Source organism: Rana temporaria, chromosome 4 (genome assembly GCF_905171775.1).
Source record: "Rana temporaria chromosome 4, aRanTem1.1, whole genome shotgun sequence".
Classification (NCBI taxonomy): Eukaryota; Metazoa; Chordata; class Amphibia; order Anura; family Ranidae; genus Rana; species Rana temporaria.
In genome coordinates, this window is record NC_053492.1 from 177,151,311 (window position 1) to 177,173,760 (window position 22,450).

The window sequence follows — 22,450 nt, forward strand, 5'->3', positions numbered from 1 at the left end:
GTGCCGAATTGCAAAAAGGGGCAAGGTCCTTAACCTGCATATTGATCGAGGTCTTAAGTGGGGAAGTAAGCAAATAGTTGTCCTGGTGATACTATCAGGCACATAGGGAATGCATCGTTCTGTGTTGGCTGATTCTGAACCTTGCATTTACAGTATGCAGGTCTTCTTTTTTTATCGCCGTACATACTGTTATACCGTTATACACACAGAGCTGACTGCGCCCACCGTGTAGAGCTGACTGTGCAGGCGCCGTGTAGCGCCGACTCGCAGCTTGGCTATTTACAGAAATCTGGTGACGTGCCTTGTGCGACATGGGAACTGTTTCACCAGACGTCAATCACCTAACCCAGGGATAGGAACGCCCAGTCCCGCAGGAATCAGAACACGGAAGCTGGAGGGAAAATCACAATATAACGGTATGCACGGCGATAAAAAAAAAAGACCTGCATACTGTAAATGGCGTTAGACATTTTTTTTAGGGTGAACCCCCGCTTTAAGTTTTAACAATAAATATGAGGTATGAATACTAATGGTGCATTTTTTTTTGTGGGTGAGATGAAATGAAGTTGTGAAAAATCTGGAGAAAAGATACACATTGCTATGGATTAAGTATGAATATTAACCATGGGTAATTAAAGTTTATGTGACCCACTGGTAGTTCAATCTAACCATAAAGCTGTTGTTTCCATGCCAAATAAAGGGTAATATGGGTTATGAGTCCCATTCCTATAATTATGGCATTCAAACAACAAGCTACTGAAAACTGAAGAAATTGTAGACACAATTGTATTATACAGCATTAATTACAGCAAGGTTTCCTATTTATGTTTCCATTGATAATCAGAAGGGTTTTTTTTTTATTGTTACACTGAGTTTAATTAATCAATACAATACAACGCACACATTTTCTTCCAACAGAATAAAAGTTTGCTTTGATTTTTTGACTTTGCTTTTATATCTACATCCCATGCACCATAGTTGGCAACTTTAAACACCTCAAGCTGTCAATAACATGTCAGACTCCTGCCCCCTGAATATGTTCTCTGGCAATGAAATTCATTGGGAGGAACCTAATTTTGACGTCATCACGCACACCAATCTTAATGTGGTGATGCAAGTTATGCATGCCTCTTCTGTGTAATATTATGAGTACCTTGGTGTGAATATTAAATTTAATTTTATGGCAGTATTACACAATGTGGCTTTGATTTTTTTTTTTTCATGGGGATCATAATCAGCGGATGTGGTGAGAAAGTGTGGGCTACTCCTGGAAGTATTGGTGTCACCAAGTGCTGATTCATTTATTACAAGTTACACCGGCCTCCTATAATCTAGAGTTCCTTTGTCTCTGGTAAGACACCTGTGCACTGGGAGTAGTGTTGCTCATGAATATTCGTATTGCGAATATTCGGCTCGAATATGGCATATTCGAGTATTCGCGATATATTTCGAATTTCGCGGTGAATATTCGCTATTCCGAATATTCGCATTTTTTCAATTTTATTTTTAAAACAGATCACATCCTATCGACGTCTAAAAGCATTGCTGGTATTATTAGAGACCCTGGGCAGAGTAGCTAAGCTGAGGCGATCCTTTTATGTTGCCGAATATAAAAAAAAAAAATTGCGAATTTTCGCTAATGCGAATGCGAAAATGATTGCGAATTTTCGATAACTGTGGTAGGAGAACTCTGATTGTCTCTGATGCAAAAGGGGGGGGGGCTTTGTGTATGTTTCTGTTATGAATATTTGTATGTTTGATATTATTTTTTTTTGTAAGAAGGAAAAAATTGCGCATACCTTAAAAAAAGGGGAGAATACAGCAGCAACTCAAAAATGTTATACAACATAAATTAATACAAGACAGAAAATGGAGTCGCTCTACAAGAATAAAAAATATGTCTAGTGACAAGACATGTGGGCAAATTATAAAATAAGCAAGCGCAAATAACTTGTGAAATACACAGTGAAACAAATATATAAAGAAATATAGTCCCAATAATAGAAAATTAATCTTTCATAAAAATGTCTTTGATATGTGAAGTGAAAAAAAGTCCAAAGCATGCAGCATGAACGTGTTCAATCTTCAAGGTGTTTGATTGACAAACGGCTGTGACAGATGGATAGAGTAAAGAATCACCACCAATGCAAAACACTTTTTATTTTCTATTGTAAAATATCACGAATATTCTGAGCCAATCAGAGTGCTGCTTCCGCATTTGCCGAATATTCGCAATTATTTTGTATTGTAAAATATCAAGAATATTCTGAGCCAATCAGAGTGCTCCTAGCGCTGTTGTCGAAATTTCGCCATTAATATCGCATTCGCATTTTGCGAAATTTCGATAAAATATCACGAATATTCTGAGCCAATCAGAGTGCTCCTACCGCAGTTATCGAAATTTCTCAATTATTTTAGCATTCGCAATAGCGAAAATTCGAAATCATTTCATTTCGATAAAATATCACGAATATTCGAATTTAGCGAATATATCTTGAATATTCGACTATATATTCGAGATATATCGCGAAATCGAATATGGCGTATTCTGCTCAACACTAACTGGGAGGAGCGCAGCACCATTTTAACAATGAACTTTTGGCTATTATATATAATTAAATGTTATATATTATTCATTTATTATTATTTTTTAACACTGACACATTTTATTATGTTTTGGAATAAGATACTATATTTTGGGTGGTGTCATCTGGATTTTTTTAGTATGAACATTTAGTAATTTTACAGTATTTAACTTTCACCCATTAATTTTACTAATGTATTTATTTCACACTGATGCACTTTACTTGAGTAAGCTATGAGTACTTTGTATTTTAATATATATTATGTATACAGTATATATATATATATATATATATATATATATATATATATATATATATTATACAGTGTGTGTGTATGTGTATATATATATATATATATATATATATATATATATATATATATATATATATATATATATATATACACACACAGTATACATATACCGTATTTTTCGCTCTATAAGACACACCTGACCATTAGACGCACCTAGGTTTTAGAGGAGGAAAACAAGATATTTTTTACCAGTGCCCATGAAAGCCTGACCTTTGCCAAAGAAATGCATACTTACCAGTGCCAATAAAATGCAGCCTGACCATTGCCATTGATGCAGCCCGACCTGTGGCATTATTGCAGCCCGACCTGTGCCATTATTGCAGCCCAACCTGTGCCAATATTGCAGCCTTACCACTGCCATCGCTCAGACTGCTCTGTCTTCTTAGCAAGTATCAGGACAAGTCCGGAGATTGCCTGGCGCTCGTGGGGGCTTGGGATGTTTTTCCTCTGCTCTCCTGCCTCTCTTCCGGTACTAACGTGGCGATGACAGTGGGGGGCATTGTCGGCAGTGGCGGGGGCATTGCCGGCAGTGGCAGGTGGCGGTGCCTGATGCACATTTGCTCCATAAGACGCAGATACATTTTCCCCCATATTTTTTTTTTGGGGGGGAAAGTGTGTCTTATGGTGCAAAAAATCTGGTATACTATATATATATATATATATATATATATATATATATATATATATATATATATATATATATATATATATATATATATATATATATATATATATATATATATATATATATATATATATATATATATTTTTTTTTTTCCTGTAAGGGGAGAGTAGGCAGGCTAGGAAGTGGAAACATGAAGAGTGCTGGAGTGCTAAAAACATGCACATTATCATGAGTAAGTTTTTGCAAAGTCCCATCTATGTTGCAATCGCAACTTATTTTCTGAATCAAGGGATTTTTTTTTAATATATATATATACTGTATATTAAGAAAAAAAGGGGATTGCACATACATCAGTTCACTAATTCTATCAGTGGTTCGATGTGCTAAAAAATGTATTTTGTCATGGCAATGATTATTAATTATCTGCAGTATCCAGGCACAGAGCAACGAGGAGAGCTTTTCACTCCATGCAGCAAAAAAACATCAAAAGCTCTGATCTTCCATTGCTGATAACTCACCAATAGCAGCAGGAATACAAACAGTAAAAATGATGGCTACACTCTGCTCTGGAGCATTGTGAGCAAGACTTATAAGTGATAGATTCACTTTAAATGAGTTAGCTCATGGTTCATTAAATCTTAGCTTTTCATGATTTCAATTATATTCAAGTATTGCATAATAGCACTGATACACATTGAAGAACCCACTCCCTTTCTCAACTATACATAATGCATGGTTACCCTACACAGTAATTCTATGATACTAGCTGAGCTGCCAACATTGTTTTTTTAATGATAGTTATTGCCATTAAATAGAAAACACACAATTATTAAACCCATGTGCTCCATCTCTACTATCCACCCCCTGAATCATGTATTTTTTTTTTTCTCCTTAAAATACTTGTTGGCTTTAATTATTTTTAAATATTACACAGTTCTTTCTTATTCTGTCATTAAGTATAATTATAATATGCCACTTTCTAACAAAGATCCTCCTGACATAAATGTACAGCACTGCTAATTTAGTTGAAGCGTTGGACACCAGGAGCAGAATTGTTAATGCCGTGGTGTTACATAAAATGGCAATTATTTTCTCAAATGTAGTTTATGTCCTTATTATAACAAAGAATCTTAGAATTTGTCTATTTACACTTTCTAAAAAATTATTCAAAGAATAAAATAAAAATTCAAAGCAATGAAAACAATATATTTGCCAAATCTATTGCATTAGGGTGTAGCCAAAACTCACATGCCTTCCTCTGCAGCCTCAGCTGCACTGGACAGCGAAATAATGGAAGGTGCTCTGTGCTATGCGGCTTCCTGTTCATTCACAAACTGAAGCATAGTAAACACAGTTTTTATGCTTCATTTATAAATGAACACAGTGAGTGAGTGTGTTCATTTAGAAAAGAAAGGGGCCCAGTAAATTACATATTCACTAACCCCCTCTCTATTCTGAAAAATCCCCCGCAGCAGCCAGGGGAAGAGGAGAGGTTGAAATCCAGCAGCACTGCAGGGGGGGGGGCTTAAAGTGGGGGGAAACTCAGGTAATAGGGGGAATCAGCACCACACGCAGTGATTAGGGTACACCCAGGCACACTTGGCACACCCCCTGCGCACGCCTATGTTCCAAGCATTATAAGTTATTAGAGTAAGCGCCAACAATACATCCTATACTTCTACTATCACTGCTCGCTTTCTGTTCCTTATCTCCTCAAACATGCAGTACCTGGAACAAAAGGAAAAGGAAGCACATTAGATGTGATTAAAGAAAATCTATACTCTATTGTGGCATAAAACAGGCCATTGCTTCCCCACAGATGTATTCCCTGTTTGAGCATATGCAACTGCTTTACAGATAATAAACCTGCTTATTTATGTAAAAGGTCTATTTTTACAACCTATCTGTAGATACTTAGAGAACCCTAAGCTAACATTATAGCGTTGATTCTCCCCTTCACAATGTCACATACACACTGAAGCCTGATAAACATTTGTGTAAGGTCAGATAAGCAATAAGTAATATTACTTATAGCATATCTAAATCAGAAAAAATAATTTTGAATAAATTGTATTTTGTCAGTCCTTGTATCTGGTGGCTGCATTGCTTTTTTTTTTTTTTTTTTTGCCTTTTTTTCTTTATTTGAATCTGGTGGTCCTGTAAATAACACACTTTCATGGCTACACTAATTTTTTCATTGTATCAATGGAGGAAGCCATGGTTGTCCCACAAGCTGTACTTCTGCCTCCATTACATGGTAGATTGATGGGACTGGCCGCTCACACACAAACTATAAGGATGTTTGTTCTTTCTTTTTATCTCACACAAAGTGACAAGTAATTTCTGTACTTGGTGTTTTTAGCCTGAAAAAAATTGAAACTGATGCAACCATCATATCTAAGGACTGCTAAACTGCAATATATCGTTGTATTATATTTTTGTCTTTAGGTTTCTATACACATTAATTCTGTTCTCATTCTTTTAATTTATCCCAACCAGAGTTGTTGTTTTTTTTTATCACTGGAGCCTGTAGGTAGACAAGTTTTGGTGCTCTAAGTAACACCCCTCTGCATGGTTAAATCCTACACATCTCCTTGTTTTCCTTTTCCTACCCTGGTTTAGAGGATTATAAGAATATACTGTATAAATAATCTCATAGAAGATGACTATTCCAATTTATGTTTAAAAAAAACATGCAGCAAATAAATTATACAGAGAAAAAACACCTCTTTGCCTCCGCCTCCTATAGGTAAGTGTCTACGGCACCTAACAGTAAATCCAGCTCTAAATCCAACAGTGGATCTATTCAATCTGTCTGCAATTTACATTTGAAGCTTACACTGAGCTAAGTGACTAGCTAAATAATAAAGAGTATGCTTCCAGTACTGGACTGGCGAACAATAAGGCCCCGTACACACGGTCGGTTTGGTCCGATGAGAATGAACCGAAGTTCATTTTCATCGGACCAAACCGACCGTGTGTATAGGCTATCGGTCTGTTTTCCTTCGGTCCAAAATTTTAAAACATGCTTCAAAACCGAACCGATGGACCGCTGCCCCATCGGACCAAATCGATGGTTAGTACAGAAAAGCATCGGTTCAAAACCCGCGCATGCTCAGAATCAAGTCGACGCATGGAAGCTTTGAACTTCGTTTTATTCAGCACGTCGTGTGTTTTACGTCACCGCGTTCTGACCCGATCGGATTTTGAACTGATGGTGTGTACACACATCAGACCATCAGGCCACTTGAGCGGTGAATCGATGAAAACGGTCCGTTGGACCATTCTCATCGGTTTTGTCCAACCGTGTGTACGGGGCCTTAGATATCAGATAGTCATCACATCTTTTTGCAGATTTCTTTTACAAGACAGCTGTGATTTCTTCATGTCCATCCGTGGCACTTTTTACTGAATGCTGTCATTATTTTTAATATTTGTCTTTCTTTGGTATTCTAAATACAGTAAATACTGTCGTTGATTTTCCAAGCACTGTACTTGATTAAAAAAAACATCTTGTATTTACAATGTAGCACCTTACCAAATGTGTACTTTTCACTATACTGTATGCTCACACTTCCTTGCTTCTTAGCTGAGAGAGTCTTCTCACTTGACCAACAGTGCTTCAAGGTGCCTACTGCAGCAATGAGGCTGATATTGTCACAGGCATGCATTTCTTAAAGGCACATGTCCCGTGCTTTAGCAATTCTTCCTCCAGTTCTAAGTTCCTTTCCTGTGCACTTGTTCTCTGCCTGTTTCTTCTTCGGATTGAATTCCCATGTACCAACCTTGGCTATTTTGATTTGTTTGCCTGCCTTAAACTTTGTTGTTATGTTTTTTTCTTCATCTCGTCCATGTTCCAACCTGTTTCGGTTAGATTCACAGTCTTGCTACCTTGGTCTGGTCTGTTGTTTGTCCAGTAGGTTTCTGAGCTGGGGTCTGTAGTCCTGCTGCTTTGACCCAGTTTTCTATTTATCCAATACACTCTTGTCCTAAAGTCTATCTGGATGAGTCCACTTTTTCCTCTGGTATGCTTCTGTTCCGTGCTCCAGCCTACTCTGGCATTCTTCATAGTCCCTCTCAGCAGTACAGTTCTCATATATACCCCTGCTGCTAGAACACGTTAGTGTAGGCTGAAATTAGGGTTAGTGACCTGGGGTCAGCACACGGCTAGGTCCAAACCTCTGTGTGGGGGGGAAATCATGGCAGAGCACTGACTTTAGATTCCATGCCCTGTAAGATCCCATTTCACCTCCTCATATGTGGGTTAACTTCATTAACCTCCATGAGACCCTATATGTTGGTTCAATTCAACTACTCAATCAGGTATAGAGGATTTAAGGGGTCGTGCCCCAAAAATTGTAATTTCAGTTTTTGGTGGATAGTAAAGAGTTAAGTACGGTAACCTAACAGTTTCAAATATCTGTTGTAAACTCAGTTGATAAATTCTTTACACTTGAATTCCTAGGTCTAAATAGCCCCCCCCCCTGCCATGTTTAGGAGTTTGCACTCTGCCTTCTAAGATTTTGGGGGAAATTGAAATAATGAAGAATGCCAGGTGTCAATGGGAAAACTTACCGTAATTGTAAGGTGGATTGAAACAGAGCAAGGAAGGATTGATGTCAGAGTTGCCAGTACATAAAAGAACTCTGTGGGTGCCCCTAGGCACCAGAATTATTCTGTGGTTGAAATACCACTAGCTAAATATAGCCAAACGCACTCTCAAAACCGATACAGATAAAAATGTGTTTAGAATATACTGTGGCATATAATGTTTCTCAATAATTAATAACACAAATAATTATATTAAATAAGTCATGGTAATTTGTGTGATAAAAAACATCATGTTTGTGGAAGGGATATACAGTACTGGCCAGCATTGGCCAGCCTAGCAGCCAATATTGGTTCCCTAGAAAGGAGACAATGACAATAGGTATTTACCCCACTGGATCATAGAAGTATACACTGTTTGGTTTTGGTGGAAGTTGTTCAACCTACCAGTATATTTTCTGGGTGTCAGAAGAAACCCATGTAATCACTCAGTCCCTGGTGTGTTTTAAATTCAGTATTACAAGGCAAGATATTGTCTCTGTATTAAATTCTGTTCAGTGCATGTCTCCCTTAGAATTTTAGGTTTTATTCTCTACTTTATGCAAGTAATCACTGTTGACAAATAAAAAGAAATGTACTTCTGTGCTACTAATATAAAGTAAGTGCTGTATATTAAATCTAAGCGGTTGCTGCTTAATACCAACTGTTATTAGCAGATACTGTAAGTGTAAAAAGAAAAATATGTGAAGCGCTCCCTCTTTTCCAAAAAAATATGATGTAATGTGATGTAAATACAAAATAGATAAAATAAAGTAGTGACCCCTAGTGGGAATAAAATTATAATACATACCGTATTTATTGGGGTATTGTGTGCTTCGGCGTATAGCGCGCACCTCTAATTTTAAACCGTTTTTCCTGTAAAAAAATTGTATTACATTCTACTACTTACAGTTTTGGTGTCTTTCCCAGCGTCCATCGGCGGCCTCGTCCGGTCCGGCGTCCGTCTGCGGCCTTGTGGTGTCCTTCCAGCTTCTCCCGCGCTATCTTCATGTCGAATCCCCGCTTCCCGCGCTCAGTTTGAAGCCTCCGCCGACGTATACCGAGCGCAGTACACTTGGGTATATTCGGCCAGGCTCGGCTTCTCACGCATAAATGTCACAGAGCGTGACTACGAGTGAAGCCGAGCCTGGCCGAATGTACCCGAGTGTACTGCGCTTGGTATATTGCAGCGCAGGCATTCAAACACGGTGCGGGAAGCGGGTATCGGCGTATATCGGGCACCCACGATTTTGCCCTGATTTTCAGGGCAAAAAAGTGCGCGATATACGCCAATAAATATGGTATATCAAATAACATTAATATGTACAACCAGTGGCCTCTAGTGGTTACAAACATTATAACACATAAACATATCAGGCAAAGTCCATTAATCCAGTGATATCTTCTGGGAACCAATGCTGTCCACAAACAATCCAATGGTGAATGATAACAAATGAGTGACTTACCACCACATAAAGCCTCCACCAGTCACACTATTCGCTCACCTCCCAGAGCAGCCCTCAATTAGACCAAGTAGCATCTTTCCCTTCGGGGTCTCAATCCAGGATCTTTAAGCTCCCAATAGTAAACTCCTGCAAGCATGGTCTCTCATATAGGATGGCAATATAAGGGTAAAACAGGAACTAGCATAGTGTAATACTGTAAAACTAAATTTATTTAAAACACAAGCAACTATTCCACTCACATTTAGGAATACACTATCCCTGGTGCATACAGGTGATGAACTTGAAAATATACAGATCCGTCCCTGAGGTCACAAAATTGTCTACAAGTCCTCGGCCCTGCTGCCCTTGTGGTTGATCAGTACTTCCTACAAACGATGCAATGATGTCACAAGCCCCACCTGACGCATTTCTTTGCTCACATGCGACTTTATCAAAGGGTATTAAGGGCTGAGGACTTGCAGACAATTTTGTGACCTCAGGGATGGTTCACAGAAGATATCACTGGATTAATGGACTTTGCCTGATATATTTATGTGTTATAATTTTTGTAAACACTAGAGGTCACTGGTTGTATATATTAATGTTATTTGATATATGTGTTATCATTTTTGTACCCACTAGACTAGAGATTACTGGTTGCACATATCACTTTCATTGTAACATATATAATATATTTTTGCTGTCATATGCAATACTCCCACTAGGGGTCACTGTTAATTACTGTTGATAATCTAGCAATTTTGAAACTGAAAAGTGAAAGAAATAGGAAGTGGCTGTGTCTATCATCCCTAGGAATTACTGTTGCTAATTGGATGTTAGGTGATAGTCTCATGATACAAAATACATACAATGCAAGGGGAGCTCAAAACAAACATCCAATAGTTCAAGGTAATCTAATGATAAAATTGATTTGTACCATAATAAAGCCAACAGGCTTCAAACAAACATCCAATCGTTTAAAGTCATTTAATAATAAAATAGATTTGTAGCAGAATAATGACAACAGGTTTCAGGGGCTAAAAAACACCCCCCTTTATCAGGGCTTTAGGATTATGACTGTGCTTAAGTAGAAAGTGTTAGTAAATAAAGCTAAAGACTGAAGTCTGTGTGCCTAGCGACAATTCCAGTGACCCTTTGAAAATCTGAATTCAGTGCCACATTTTTTCTTGTGATTTCATGATACAATATTGCCTACATGAAAGCACAAGGAATCATTTCAATACTTTGCCTAGCAAGGATGAAGTATAACAAAACAGGTCTAGATTTTTTAAATAAACTATAAAAAATGTAAGACAGAAAGTTAGCCGTGTAACAGATTTGGAAACGTTTTTGACAGTGGACATGGAAATTATACATTTAGAAGAGGGTTTGCAACAGAGAAGAAAATTAAACTTGCTGTAATTGTGTTTATACTTTTAAAGTAAAAGAATATGTATTTTAAGAAAAGGTGGGAAAATGTTCAATATCTCATTAATAAGTGTGCATACCCCTATGGAGAAAGCAGAGCTAGAAATGAAAGGCAGTATTTATGAACAGCTGGAAAAAGTGTATAACAGTTTACCAAAGTATAATGTTAAAATAATATGATATGTGCACTAAAATTAAAAAGGAAGCATATAAGCTAAACATTAAGGAAGTGTATGCTGTAAAAACGGAAAATGTATTACCAAATACTTACCGTTATTTTCCTTTCCTGATAGACTCAATGGCAGACTACGTGTGGGTTAACCCCGCCTCCTCTCCACTGCTATAGGACCCCCTACCCAAAAATTTGAGCTCACCTCTATGGATGGTGTTCCGTAACTAGCCGACTCTCAGTGCAATTCTCATATTCTTAATCAAGGGTGGGAACTCCGTCTGCCATGGAGTGTATCAGGAAAGGAAAATTATGGTAAGTATTTGGTAATAAATTTTCAGTTTTCCTGACAGACTCCATGGCAGACTACGTGTGGGAAATAACTAGCCAATCCACACAGGAGGGTATGCTGAACAAAAATATTTAATCTTTCCCATCAAGTGACAGGATTCTCAGACCAAAATTAAGAGAAGAAAAGGGAAGCAGGCTCAATACAGTAATGAGACATGAAAGTGTTGATCGAAGACCACAAGGCTGCCTTGCATATCACATCAGGAGCCACATGTCGAGCTGCTGCCCATGAGGCAGCCATGCCTCTGGTGGAATGAACCATCACCACCTCTGGAGGAGCCAATCCCTTAGCCCTGTAAGCTTGTTGAATGGATTGAACAATCCAGGCCGCTATTGTTCTTAAAGAAGCACGTTTTCCTCTGTTGCTGCCAGTGCCAGTGTAATAAAAAAAAGACGATTGGAACGATGAAGTGACTCGTAAGTATTCTCTCAGAGTTTCCCCCACATCCAAGGGATAGACTTCTGTGGATTCCGGAGATTTGAAAGTAGGAAGCACAATCTCCTGGTTGTCATGGGTTACAAGTAACCTTTTGCTTAGACTCGAGCATGGGAATAAGGACCACCATGTCCAGAAAGAAAGTCAGAAAGGTAGCAGACCCGATCGCCGCTGGAGTCCCAAAAAGCTTATCTCTGACACTCTTTTGGCCGAAGTGATGTCCACCAGAAAGGCCAGTTTTATTGACAAGTCCTTAATTGAAAGATCTTTGTTATTGAGAGCTGACAATGCACCAAGGATGAGTGGAAGATCCCATTTGGGGAATCTAGGTTTCCTCTGAGGCCTAAGTCTCGATGCCCCACGAAAGAACTGCCGTATCAGGGGGTGAGTTGCCCATGATGTTCCAGAGAATGCTGACAGAGCTGAAACTTGCACCCTAAGGGAACTTACAGATAAAGAAAGATCCAGGCCAGACTGGAGAAAACTGAGGATGTCTTGAAATCCAGGGTCTCTACATGATTTTCCCGCAGAAGTAGAGAAGTTGACAAACTTGGCCCATATTCTACTGTAGACTCTGTTTGTATTAGGCTTTCTGGAACTCATGAGGGTGGAAATAACTCTCGAAGCACACCCAAGAGTATCTAGCCTCTTCCTCTCAAGAACCAGACCATCAGTCTCAGTATAGCTGGACAGGGGTGCAGGGTCACCCCCTGAGAAAGAAGGTCCGACCTGAGAGGGAGAGGCAACAGGTCCCTGGAAGCTTATCTGATTCAGGAGGGGAAACCACGGCCTGCTCGGCCAGTAGGGTGTTATTGTCACCACTTCTACTGTCTGAAGCCTCTGTAGGAATTTGAGAATGATCAGAGGTGGAGGAAAGGCATATGCCTTGTTGAAGTTCCACTGACTTGTTAATGCATCCACTCCGAAAGCTTGACTGCAACAAACTCGAGTGTAGTATTTGTTGATTTTGTTGTTGCAGGGGGATGCAAACAGATCCACCTCGGGATCGATTTCCAATGATAGGATCCATTTGAAGGTCTGTGGATGCAGTGACCATTCATTGTTGTCTAGATTGCTGCGAGACAGGAAGTCTGCTTGAATGTTCTGCTCCCCTGGAATGAAGACTGCTGACAGATTGAGCAGGTTCCTCTGAGCCCAGGTCATGATGGGCTCGACCTCTTGGAGGAGGGCGGAGCTCCGAGTGCCCCCTTGTCTCTTCACATATGCCACAGCTGTGGTGTTGTCCATCTTGAGCAGGACTGGCTTACCCTTCAGGAGGTGGGAAAAGAATTTAAGCACACACCATGCTGCACAAAGTTCCAAAATGTTTGAACCTGGAATGTGGAGACGGGCATCCCACTTGCCTTGTGCCAGTTCTGATCCACAATGGACCCCCCAGCCCGCATTGCTGGCATCAGATGTAACAGTCACCCAATGGATGGGGGCAAGAGAGTGGCATGTCAATAGGTTTTTGCATTGAAGCCACCAAAGGAGACTGTTCCTCATTAGCTGAGTGATCCGAATCAACTGACTGATGTCTTCCAACCTCCATTGCTGAAAGGGTTCCTGACATCCCAAAAAGCTTATCTCTGACACTTTTTTGGCCAAAGTGATGCCCATTTGACCATAGGGGCTGTGGCCACCAATGTGGCGATTATTTTTAGGCACTGTGAAGCCCTCAAGTGTGAGGAATCTAGGGTTAAGAATATTCTTTCCCGAATGACTGGAATTTTTTCTTCTGGAAAAGAGATAGTGTTCTCCATGGTGTTGAACTGGGCTCCCAGATAGATTAGGCACTGGGTCGGCTCTAGCTGGCTTTTCTCTTGGTTTAGGAGCCATCCGAACTCCATTAGTGTGGAAATCACTTGTTCTTTGTGAACTAGAAGCTGCTGCCTGTCTTGAGATAATATTAACAGGTCGTCCAGGTAGTGGTACAGTCATACCCTTTTTGTTCTGATAAGAGACACTACTGCCAACAGAACCTTTGAAAAGACTCTTGGAGAAGTCATCAATCCGAACGGGAGACATATAAATTGCAAGTGCTCTTGTCCGACCTGGAACCGAAGATATTTGTGGAATACTTCTGCCACTGGGACATAAAAAAGTATGCGTCCTTCAGATCTATTGAAGTCGCCTGGTTGAACTATTTTCTGGATGGTCGAAAGTGATTCCATCTTGAATTCCTCATGCCTTATGAACTTGTTGAGAAAAATAAGGTCTATCACCGGGTGCCAAGAGCCATTCTTTTTCTGCACTAGAAAGAAAGGGGAGTATACTCCCTGGAATTCCTCGTTCTTCGGTACGGACACCACTGCTCCTTGATCTTTAAGAGTGTTTACGTATGACAGCAGGACTGTCGTTTTCCTTCTGATCGTGGTAGTGACATGGACATTGGTCTGTGGGGAGGAATCTTGGTGAAGGACCATGTGTGGCCTGTGGAGACCGTTTTGATGGTCCAAAAATCTGAGATCGAGGCCACCCAGACGTACCAGAAAAGACGTAAGCGAGCTCCTACCCGACCCGCCTTGGCCGGCCCAATCTCAAAAAGATTTAGTTGGCTTGCGCTGACTGGGTGTCTGCTTCTTGGCGGACTTTTGAAAGGATGACTGTCCTCTATTCCAATTCCAGCTTCTCCTGAAATCTCATCCGGGTTTATAGGAGCTCGCTTCCCTTGAGCGTTCTGTACTGCGTCTACACTGAGGTCTTCTTTGGTTAAACAGGCGCCTGTCCTGGGGAAGAAACCCCGACTTCCCGCCTTTGGCTTTTGAAATAGCGTTATCCAGTTTGTTACCAAACAAGGATGACCCCTCAAAGGGAATTTTACACCATGCCTGCTTAGAGGCTGGGTCAGCAAGCCAGGGGCGCAGCCATAATGCCCATTTGGCCGTGACTGAAGATAACATCGATCTAGCCAGCAGGCGGATGAGGTCAATCGATGCCTCCCCCGAAAAAGGCAACTGCCAATTTAAGTTCTTGCACTGCCAAACCTTCTGCTAGCTCTTCTGAAACTCGTTTCAGCAAGGAATCCACATTTTCTACCCATGCCTCCATAGCTTTGGAAGTAACTGCAAGGGCTAGGGCTGGTTTGCAGGCCATTCCAGCCAGGCTATAGATATTTTTGAGGTCTTGGTCAATTTTGCGTTCCAGGCCATCTTTAACCACTTAAGGACCGCCTCCTGCACATATACGTCAGCCAACCTGGTCCGAAGCTCCGTGACCGCGGGGGTAGCAGACCCGATCGCCGCTGGAGTCCCGCGATCGGTCCCCGGAGCTGAAGAACGGGGAGATGTGTGTGTAAACACAGCTTCCCCGTTCTTCACTGTGGTGCCGTCATTGATCGTGTGTTCCCTTTTATAGGGAAACACAATCAATGATGTCACACCTACAGCCACACCCCCCTACAGTTAGAACACACAAATTAGGTCACACTTAACCCCTTCAGCGCCCCCTTGTGGTTAACTCCCAAACTGCAATTGTAATTTTCACAGTAAACAATGCATTTTAAATGCATTTTTTGCTGTGAAAATGACAATGGTCCCAAAAATGTGTCAAAATTGTCCGAAGTGTCCGCCATAATGTCACAGTCACAAAAAAAATCGCTGATTAGTAGTAAAAAAAAAAAAATAAAAATGCAAGAAAACTATCCCCTATTTTGTAAACGCTATAAATTTTGCGCAAACCAATCGATAAACGCTTATTGCGATTTTTTTTACTAAAAATAGGTAGAAGAATACATATCGGACTAAACTAAGGAACATTTTTTTTAATATGTATATATATTTTTGGGGGATATTTATTATAGCAAAAAGTAAAAAATATTGCATTTTTTTCAAAATTGTCGCTGTATTTTTGTTTATAGCGCAAAAAATTAAAACCGCAGAGGTGATCAAATACCACTAAATGAAAGCTCTATTTGTGGGAAAAAAAGGACGCCAATTTTGTTTGGGAGCCACGTCCCACGACCGCGCAATTGTCAGTTAAATGGACGCAGTGCCGAATCGCAAAAACTGGCCAGGTCCTTTAGCTGCCTAAAGGTCCGGGTCTTAAATGGTTAAAAGATACCGTATCCTCTAGCGGAAGGGTGACATGTTTCGCTAGGCGCATCACTGCTGCATCAACGAGGAGAGTATTTTCCAAATGCTTTACATCCTCGGCTTTAAATGGATACAGTCTGGGGGTTTTGTTTTTCGTTCTATATATATATTTATATACAAGAAAAATTGTATGAAGGAATTCAGGTTGTTTTCCTGTAAAGTAGAAAAGGACAGTAGATCAAAGGAATAAGGATGAGAGAAAAACGAGTATAGTGGAATTTCCTGAAAAATGAAAAGTGGTAAATAAAATATACTGGAGGAAGAAAAAAAAATGGGAAAATCTCCAGAGAAAATAGAAGAGCTATTTGGAAAGAAAGAAGTAGGAAATCTGTACAGGGGTTAGTACAATAAAGGACAAGTTCAAACCACAAAATACATCATGTAGAGATAAAATAGAAACTTAAATCCGAACTCCAAGCAGATATTAAAAGGAATACAGTTTTTTAGTTAAAAAAAAAAAATTTTAACCACTTGCCGACCGCGCACCGCAGTTATACGTCCACAAGGTGGCTCTGCTGGGCGAGAGCACGTAATATGACGTCCTCTCTCCCAGCCGCCACTAGGGGGCGCGCGCGCGCGCCCCCCGCTCGCCCCCGACTCCCGTGCGTGTGCCCGGCGGGCGCGATCGCCGCCGGGCACACGCGATCGCTCGGTACAGAGCGGGGACCGGGAGCTGTGTGTGTAAACACACAGCTCCCGGTCCTGTCAGCAGGGGAAATGCTGATCTTCGGTTCATACAATGTATGAACCAAGGATCAGTGATTTCCCCTAGTGAGGCCACCCCCCCCCCCTCACAGTAAGAACACACCCAGGCATACTTAACCCCTTCCCCGCCCCCTAGTGTTAACCCCTTCACTGCCAGTGGCATTTTTATAGTAATCCAATGCATTTTTATAGCACTGATCGCTATAAAAATGCCAATGGTCCCAAAAATGTGTCAAAAATGTCCGAAGTGTCCGCCATAATGTCGCAGTACCGAAAAAAAAAATCGCTGATCGCTGCCATTACTAGTAAAAAAAATATAATAAAAATGACATAAAAATACCCCCTATTTTGTAAACGCTATAACTTTTGCGCAAACCAATCAATAAACGCTTATTGCGATTTTTTTTTACGAAAAATATGTAGAAGAAAACGTATCGGCCTAAACTGAGGAAAAAATTTTTTTTTATATATTTTTGGGGGATATTTATTATAGCAAAATGTAAAAAATATAATTTTTTTTCAAAATTGTCGCTCTATTTTTGTTTATAGCGCAAAAACTAAAAACCGCAGAGGTGATCAAATACCACCAAAAGAAAGCTCTATTTGTGGGAAAAAAAGGATGCCAATTTTGTTTGGGAGCCACGTCGCACGACCGCGCAATTGTCTGTTAAAGCGACGCAGTCCCGAATCGCAAAAAGTACTCTGGTCTTTGGGCAGCAATATGGTCCGGGGGGTAAGTGGTTAAACAAACCTGTACTTTGCCTTTACAAAGTTACATATTCACTTTAAAGCACCCAGCAGCACATATTCACTTTTCCTTTAAGCAATGGAAATACCTGTTGAGTATGGTGGTGTATAGTACTTTTGCCACCTGACAACTCTGGTGGTGGGTAACTGGCCCAAAGTTGTCACATTTATGCCAATTATAGAACTGTCAAAATCTTACACAGGTCGGTCTTAGATTCCAACAGCAGAAAGGTACAATGAGAAAAAGATTGAAAATTGAGTATTGCTGCTAGGGAAGCTGGATTTAACCACTTAAGGACCCCCTAACGCCAATTTACGTCGGCAGAATGGCACGGCTGGGCACAATCACGGGGTACGTCCCCTTTAAGTGCCCAACCGTGGGTGTCCAATCATAGCAGAGGACGGGAGGAGAAGACATCGAGTAGCGTGGAGGACACCTGGGGATGCACACTGGCAGCAATTTATGGGCACAGTAGTGGCAACTGATGAGCACACTGGCAGCAATTGCTGGGCACAGTAGCACCAATTGATGGGCACAGTGTCAGCAATTATTGGGCACACTGGCAGCAATTTATGGGCACAGTAGTGGCAATTGATGGGCACAGTGGCAGCAATTGATTGGCCCACTGGCAGCAATTGATGGGCACAGTATCGGCAATTGATGGACACACTGGCAGCAATTGATGGTCACACTGGCAGCAATTAATGGCGCACTTTTCTCCTTTTTCATATCAATTAATGGGCACAGTGGCAGCAATTTGATGGGCACACTGGCAGCAATTGATGGGTACAGTAGCTGCGTTTGATGGCACAGTGGTGGCAATTTATGGGTACAGTGGCTGCGTTTGGTGGCACAGTGGCTGCGTTTGATGGCGCAGCTTCTGCGTTTGATGGGCACTTTGTCTGCGTTTGATGGGCACAGTGGCTGTGTTTGATGGGCACAGTCATGGGCATCTGCTCCATAGGGCAAGGGGGGTCGTTTGCCCCCCCCCTGGAATCACCAGGGAGAGCCAGGAGCATGGCCGAACTGGCCCTGGGGCCGATTTAAGCAGTGACTGCAGCGCTCCCCTCTCCTCTAGTTGTCCCTTATTTAGAGTGCCTGTGCCTCTTCTGGAATCAAATCCAGTTGTCCCTCATTCCAAAAGGTTCCTCTTTATTTATTCCTGAAATAAATATGCTGTCAATATAGTGTAGTGTTTCAGTCAAGGGAAAGGGGTGCTGTGTAATGTAAAGGGGTCCAGTGATGCAGGGTGCTGTGTAATGTAAAGGGGGCCAGTGATGCAGGGTGCTGTGTAATGTAAAGGGGGCCAGTGATGCAGGGTGCTGTGTAATGTAAAGGAGTCCAGAGCTGTGGGGTGCTGTGTAATTGTAAAGGGGTCCAGAGCTGTGGGGTGCTGTGTAATGTAAAGGGGTCCAGAGCTGTGAGGTGCTGTGTAATGTAAAGGGGTCCAGAGCTGTGGGGTGCTGTGTAATGTAAAGGGGTCCAGAGCTGTGAGGTGATGTGTAATGTAAAGGGGTCCAGAGCTGTGAGGTGCTGTGTAATGTAAAGGGGTCCAGAGCTGTGGGGTGCTGTGTAATGTAAAGGGGTCCAGAGCTGTGAGGTGCTGTGTAATGTAAAGGGGTCCAGAGGTGCAGTTGTGGAGAGGGGTACACAGTAGTGACAAAGAGATATTGAAAGATGCAGAGGGCACAGTGGGGTGTTTTTAACCTCCGCTAGCGGTCGAAGAAAGGGTAAAATGCGACTATATATCGCTTCTGCCGAAGCGCCCCCCTCTGAAAAAATGTCAGCGGATGCCCATGGGCACAGTGGCTGCGTTTGATGGGCACAGTGGCTGGGTTTGATGGCACAGTGGCAGCAATTGATGGACACAGTAGCTGCGTTTGATGGGCACAATTGATGTGGCTGCAATTGATGATTTTTTTTTCTGTTTGTTTGCGCCCCCAAATTTTTTTTTGCATCAGCCGCCACTGCTTGAAACGTACTATGCACTGGACAGAAGGATCTCAGCCTTTCCAGCCATGATCTGTAAATTACAGAACACCTCTCATTATGTAATAGAGATAAAGAGAGGGGGATGTGTTTGTAGTCCTAAACAAATCCACATCCTGGGGTGACAGTACTGTGAATAAACATTGTCACCTGCAGACATAAAATGTATTGCTGGACAGGTCATCAAGTGAAAAAAAAAAATGAAATAAGAAAACTAATGCAGCCACCACATCTCAGGACTGTAAGCTGAAATATATAATTAAATTACTTAGATACACATACAGTACATTATTTAAATTGCATCTTTTATATTGTAGTATGAAGGTATGGAAGTACAATATAAAGAAAAATCTATAAAAAGTCCAATCCAATAGAAAATAAATCCCAAACCTACAGTTAAATCAGAGGAAGTAAAAACAATACTTGAATGCATTGCTTGATTAGCTTTAGCAGGCAAACCATTCCTCCCTGATCCCCAAAGGCATCAGATACTACTTTAGGTCAACATATTAAAACAACATGTACGGTATTATTTCTTACAGATATCACACCATTTTCTTTTTAAATGGCACATTTTTTGAAAAATGTATTTGGTCAAAAAGCTTTTCCTACAAAAATAAAATAAATTCCTGTCTCACTACCCACACTGCCAAATGATGTGCTGTTGAAAAACATGTCTTTTAGAAAAGCAAGACTTCTGGTGCCTCTAGCTGTCCTCCTCATCAGGTGTCAGTACAGGACACAGTAGTGGCATAGGGATTGGTGGGAGGAACTATTGAGCACAGCAGGGGACACAGGAGTGTCAGAGGATGTCTCAGGGGACCTAAACGGTGACTTTCTCTGCAGTGTAGCTGTGTTTGGCAGCATGGGTAGCAGGATATTTAACCTTTACTTTACAGGCACAGCTTTTATTGGCAGATGTATTTGAGCTAAAGTGTTTCTCCCCCTGGCATTGCATTCTGTTATTAAATCTAAGATTTGCCAGGAGACCCAGGTTCTTCTCCATCATTGAATATCCCAGTTGTTCTCCCTATAGATTTTTTAATTATTGAATTTAACACTAATTACCTCAATACCATCATGGTACACCCTTCAATACCAAGTTTTTTTTTTAAGTTTCAGTCCTGTGATAATTTGACCAACAATTACTCATGCAAAAAAAATGTTATATATTTTTTTATGCGGATATAGCTTTTTTTATGGTATTTACTGGAATTACATTTTTTACTATATAGGAAAAGACCAAAAAAGTGTGCATAAAAACTGTTTTTCTTATTTTTTTTCTTTTAAAACATATAAAATAAAAATGCCAGGGCAGTACAAACACCTTCCCTTTTTGGAAAGTGGATACCCCAAGGTGATATAATTTTAGCCCAAATTGTTTGAAAATAAAGAAATGTGCTAGTTTTGAGGTGGTTAAAAAAATAAATGAAGGCGCCTTAGTCCTTAAACATCATCCACTGAAGCCATGTGCAAGTTTTCTGTTATTCGTGAAATAACGTTCCCTGAAGAATATAATTTAATTGCACTAAAATTGCATTGTTGGCAATGGCTAGAAGTCATGGATATACGGAAGACACTTTAAACTCCCCTTAAAAACAATCCAACAATTCTTGGTGACAGTGGCTGTTTAACTCTAGCCCCCCCCCCCCCCCCACACACACACACACTGATCCCTGCATTCTCTGTGCATTATGCACTTCTGACCCCTGCATTCTCTGTGTTGTCCTTTATTCTGTTTCTTACTTCAAGATCCTCCCACTTATGCACTTGGCCACACCAATCATTTGATGTAGTACACTTTTCCCTTGCGGGGAGGGGGGCAGGATGGGGTTGTGGTTGAGTTCCTGTACCTATTTTCTGAGGAAAAACACTGTGTGTGTGTGTGTATATATATATATATATATATATATATATAAAAAAACGCATGTGTACTTTATGGTACTGGTGCTAGTTAAATTTAAGGGTAGATCAGAGTGTAGTTAGACTCTCATCCAGATTGTTAAGTGCAAAACAGGGTCTCTGTCTCAGCTTGGATGTGCTGTGGGCTTATTCTGCTGTACTGGGGTGTTCTTCCTGCCCCGGTGCTGCAGGTGGCAGCAGGGGAGTCAAGGTTTGGGTGCTCTTTCCCAGCAGCCAATCAGGAGGGTTTGACCTCGCTGTGCATGCTGGGGAGGGGTATTTATGAGGCAGACGCCATTAGTTCTGGGTCTTCTTCGTCCAGTGTGGCACCCACCTTTAGGGTTGCCACATCATAGCGCCCCGGCGTTATGGCCTACCTGGCTGGGGCATGCGTGCCACACAGTGTTCCTGGTTTCGGGGCCATGCTGGCCCGGAGCATCTGAACAGCGACGGGGACCCAGTGAGTGACTGGGTTCCCACCTTTGAGGATCCCAAGCTGTACTGCTGTTCGGTGGGGAGTCCGTCTGAGGAGCGCCATTGAGAGGCTGGCAGTCCAAAAGGGCCTGGACAAACCACCGGGGATCTAGGTAGCCGGACACTTAGGGATTGATCACCTGTCAGTCAGTACCTGGGTGACAAGTTGAAGGAGATCCAGGCGTAACCCATCTAAGGAGGGATATCTCCAAGAATTCAATCCAGAGAGGGCCTGTGGCAGAGGTATCTTTCTGAGGCTCACCGAGGAGGGTTTGTGGCAGAGACTTTTCCTCAAGTTCAAGTTCACCCAGCAGGGTCTGTGGCAGAGACGTTATCCTACAATTGTCCAAGTGATACTCCGGCTGCCAGGTCAGTGAGAGAGGCCTGTCTGGGTACGCTAAACCCACTATGGCGGGAGTGGCACAGAGAAGTGTTACGCTTGGGAGCAGGACTGTTTCCCTCTCATCACACCTAAATCTGCTATTCTCCCTTCTTCTTCAACTTTACTTTACTCACCACAAGTTTACTGTTTTTACCCGGCAGGGTAATAAAGAGCACAGCAAAGAGCACCTGTCGTGGTCATTCCTTTACTTCTACTA

The 22,450-nt window shown here is 41.3% G+C and overlaps 1 protein-coding gene across 1 annotated transcript in view; it reads left to right on the forward strand.

Annotated features, from left to right (window-relative positions):
• Positions 1 to 22,450, forward strand: part of KCNMB2 (potassium calcium-activated channel subfamily M regulatory beta subunit 2) — a 607,102-nt gene that overhangs the window by 102,313 nt on the left and 482,339 nt on the right. The gene's annotated exons all lie outside the window — the stretch shown is intronic.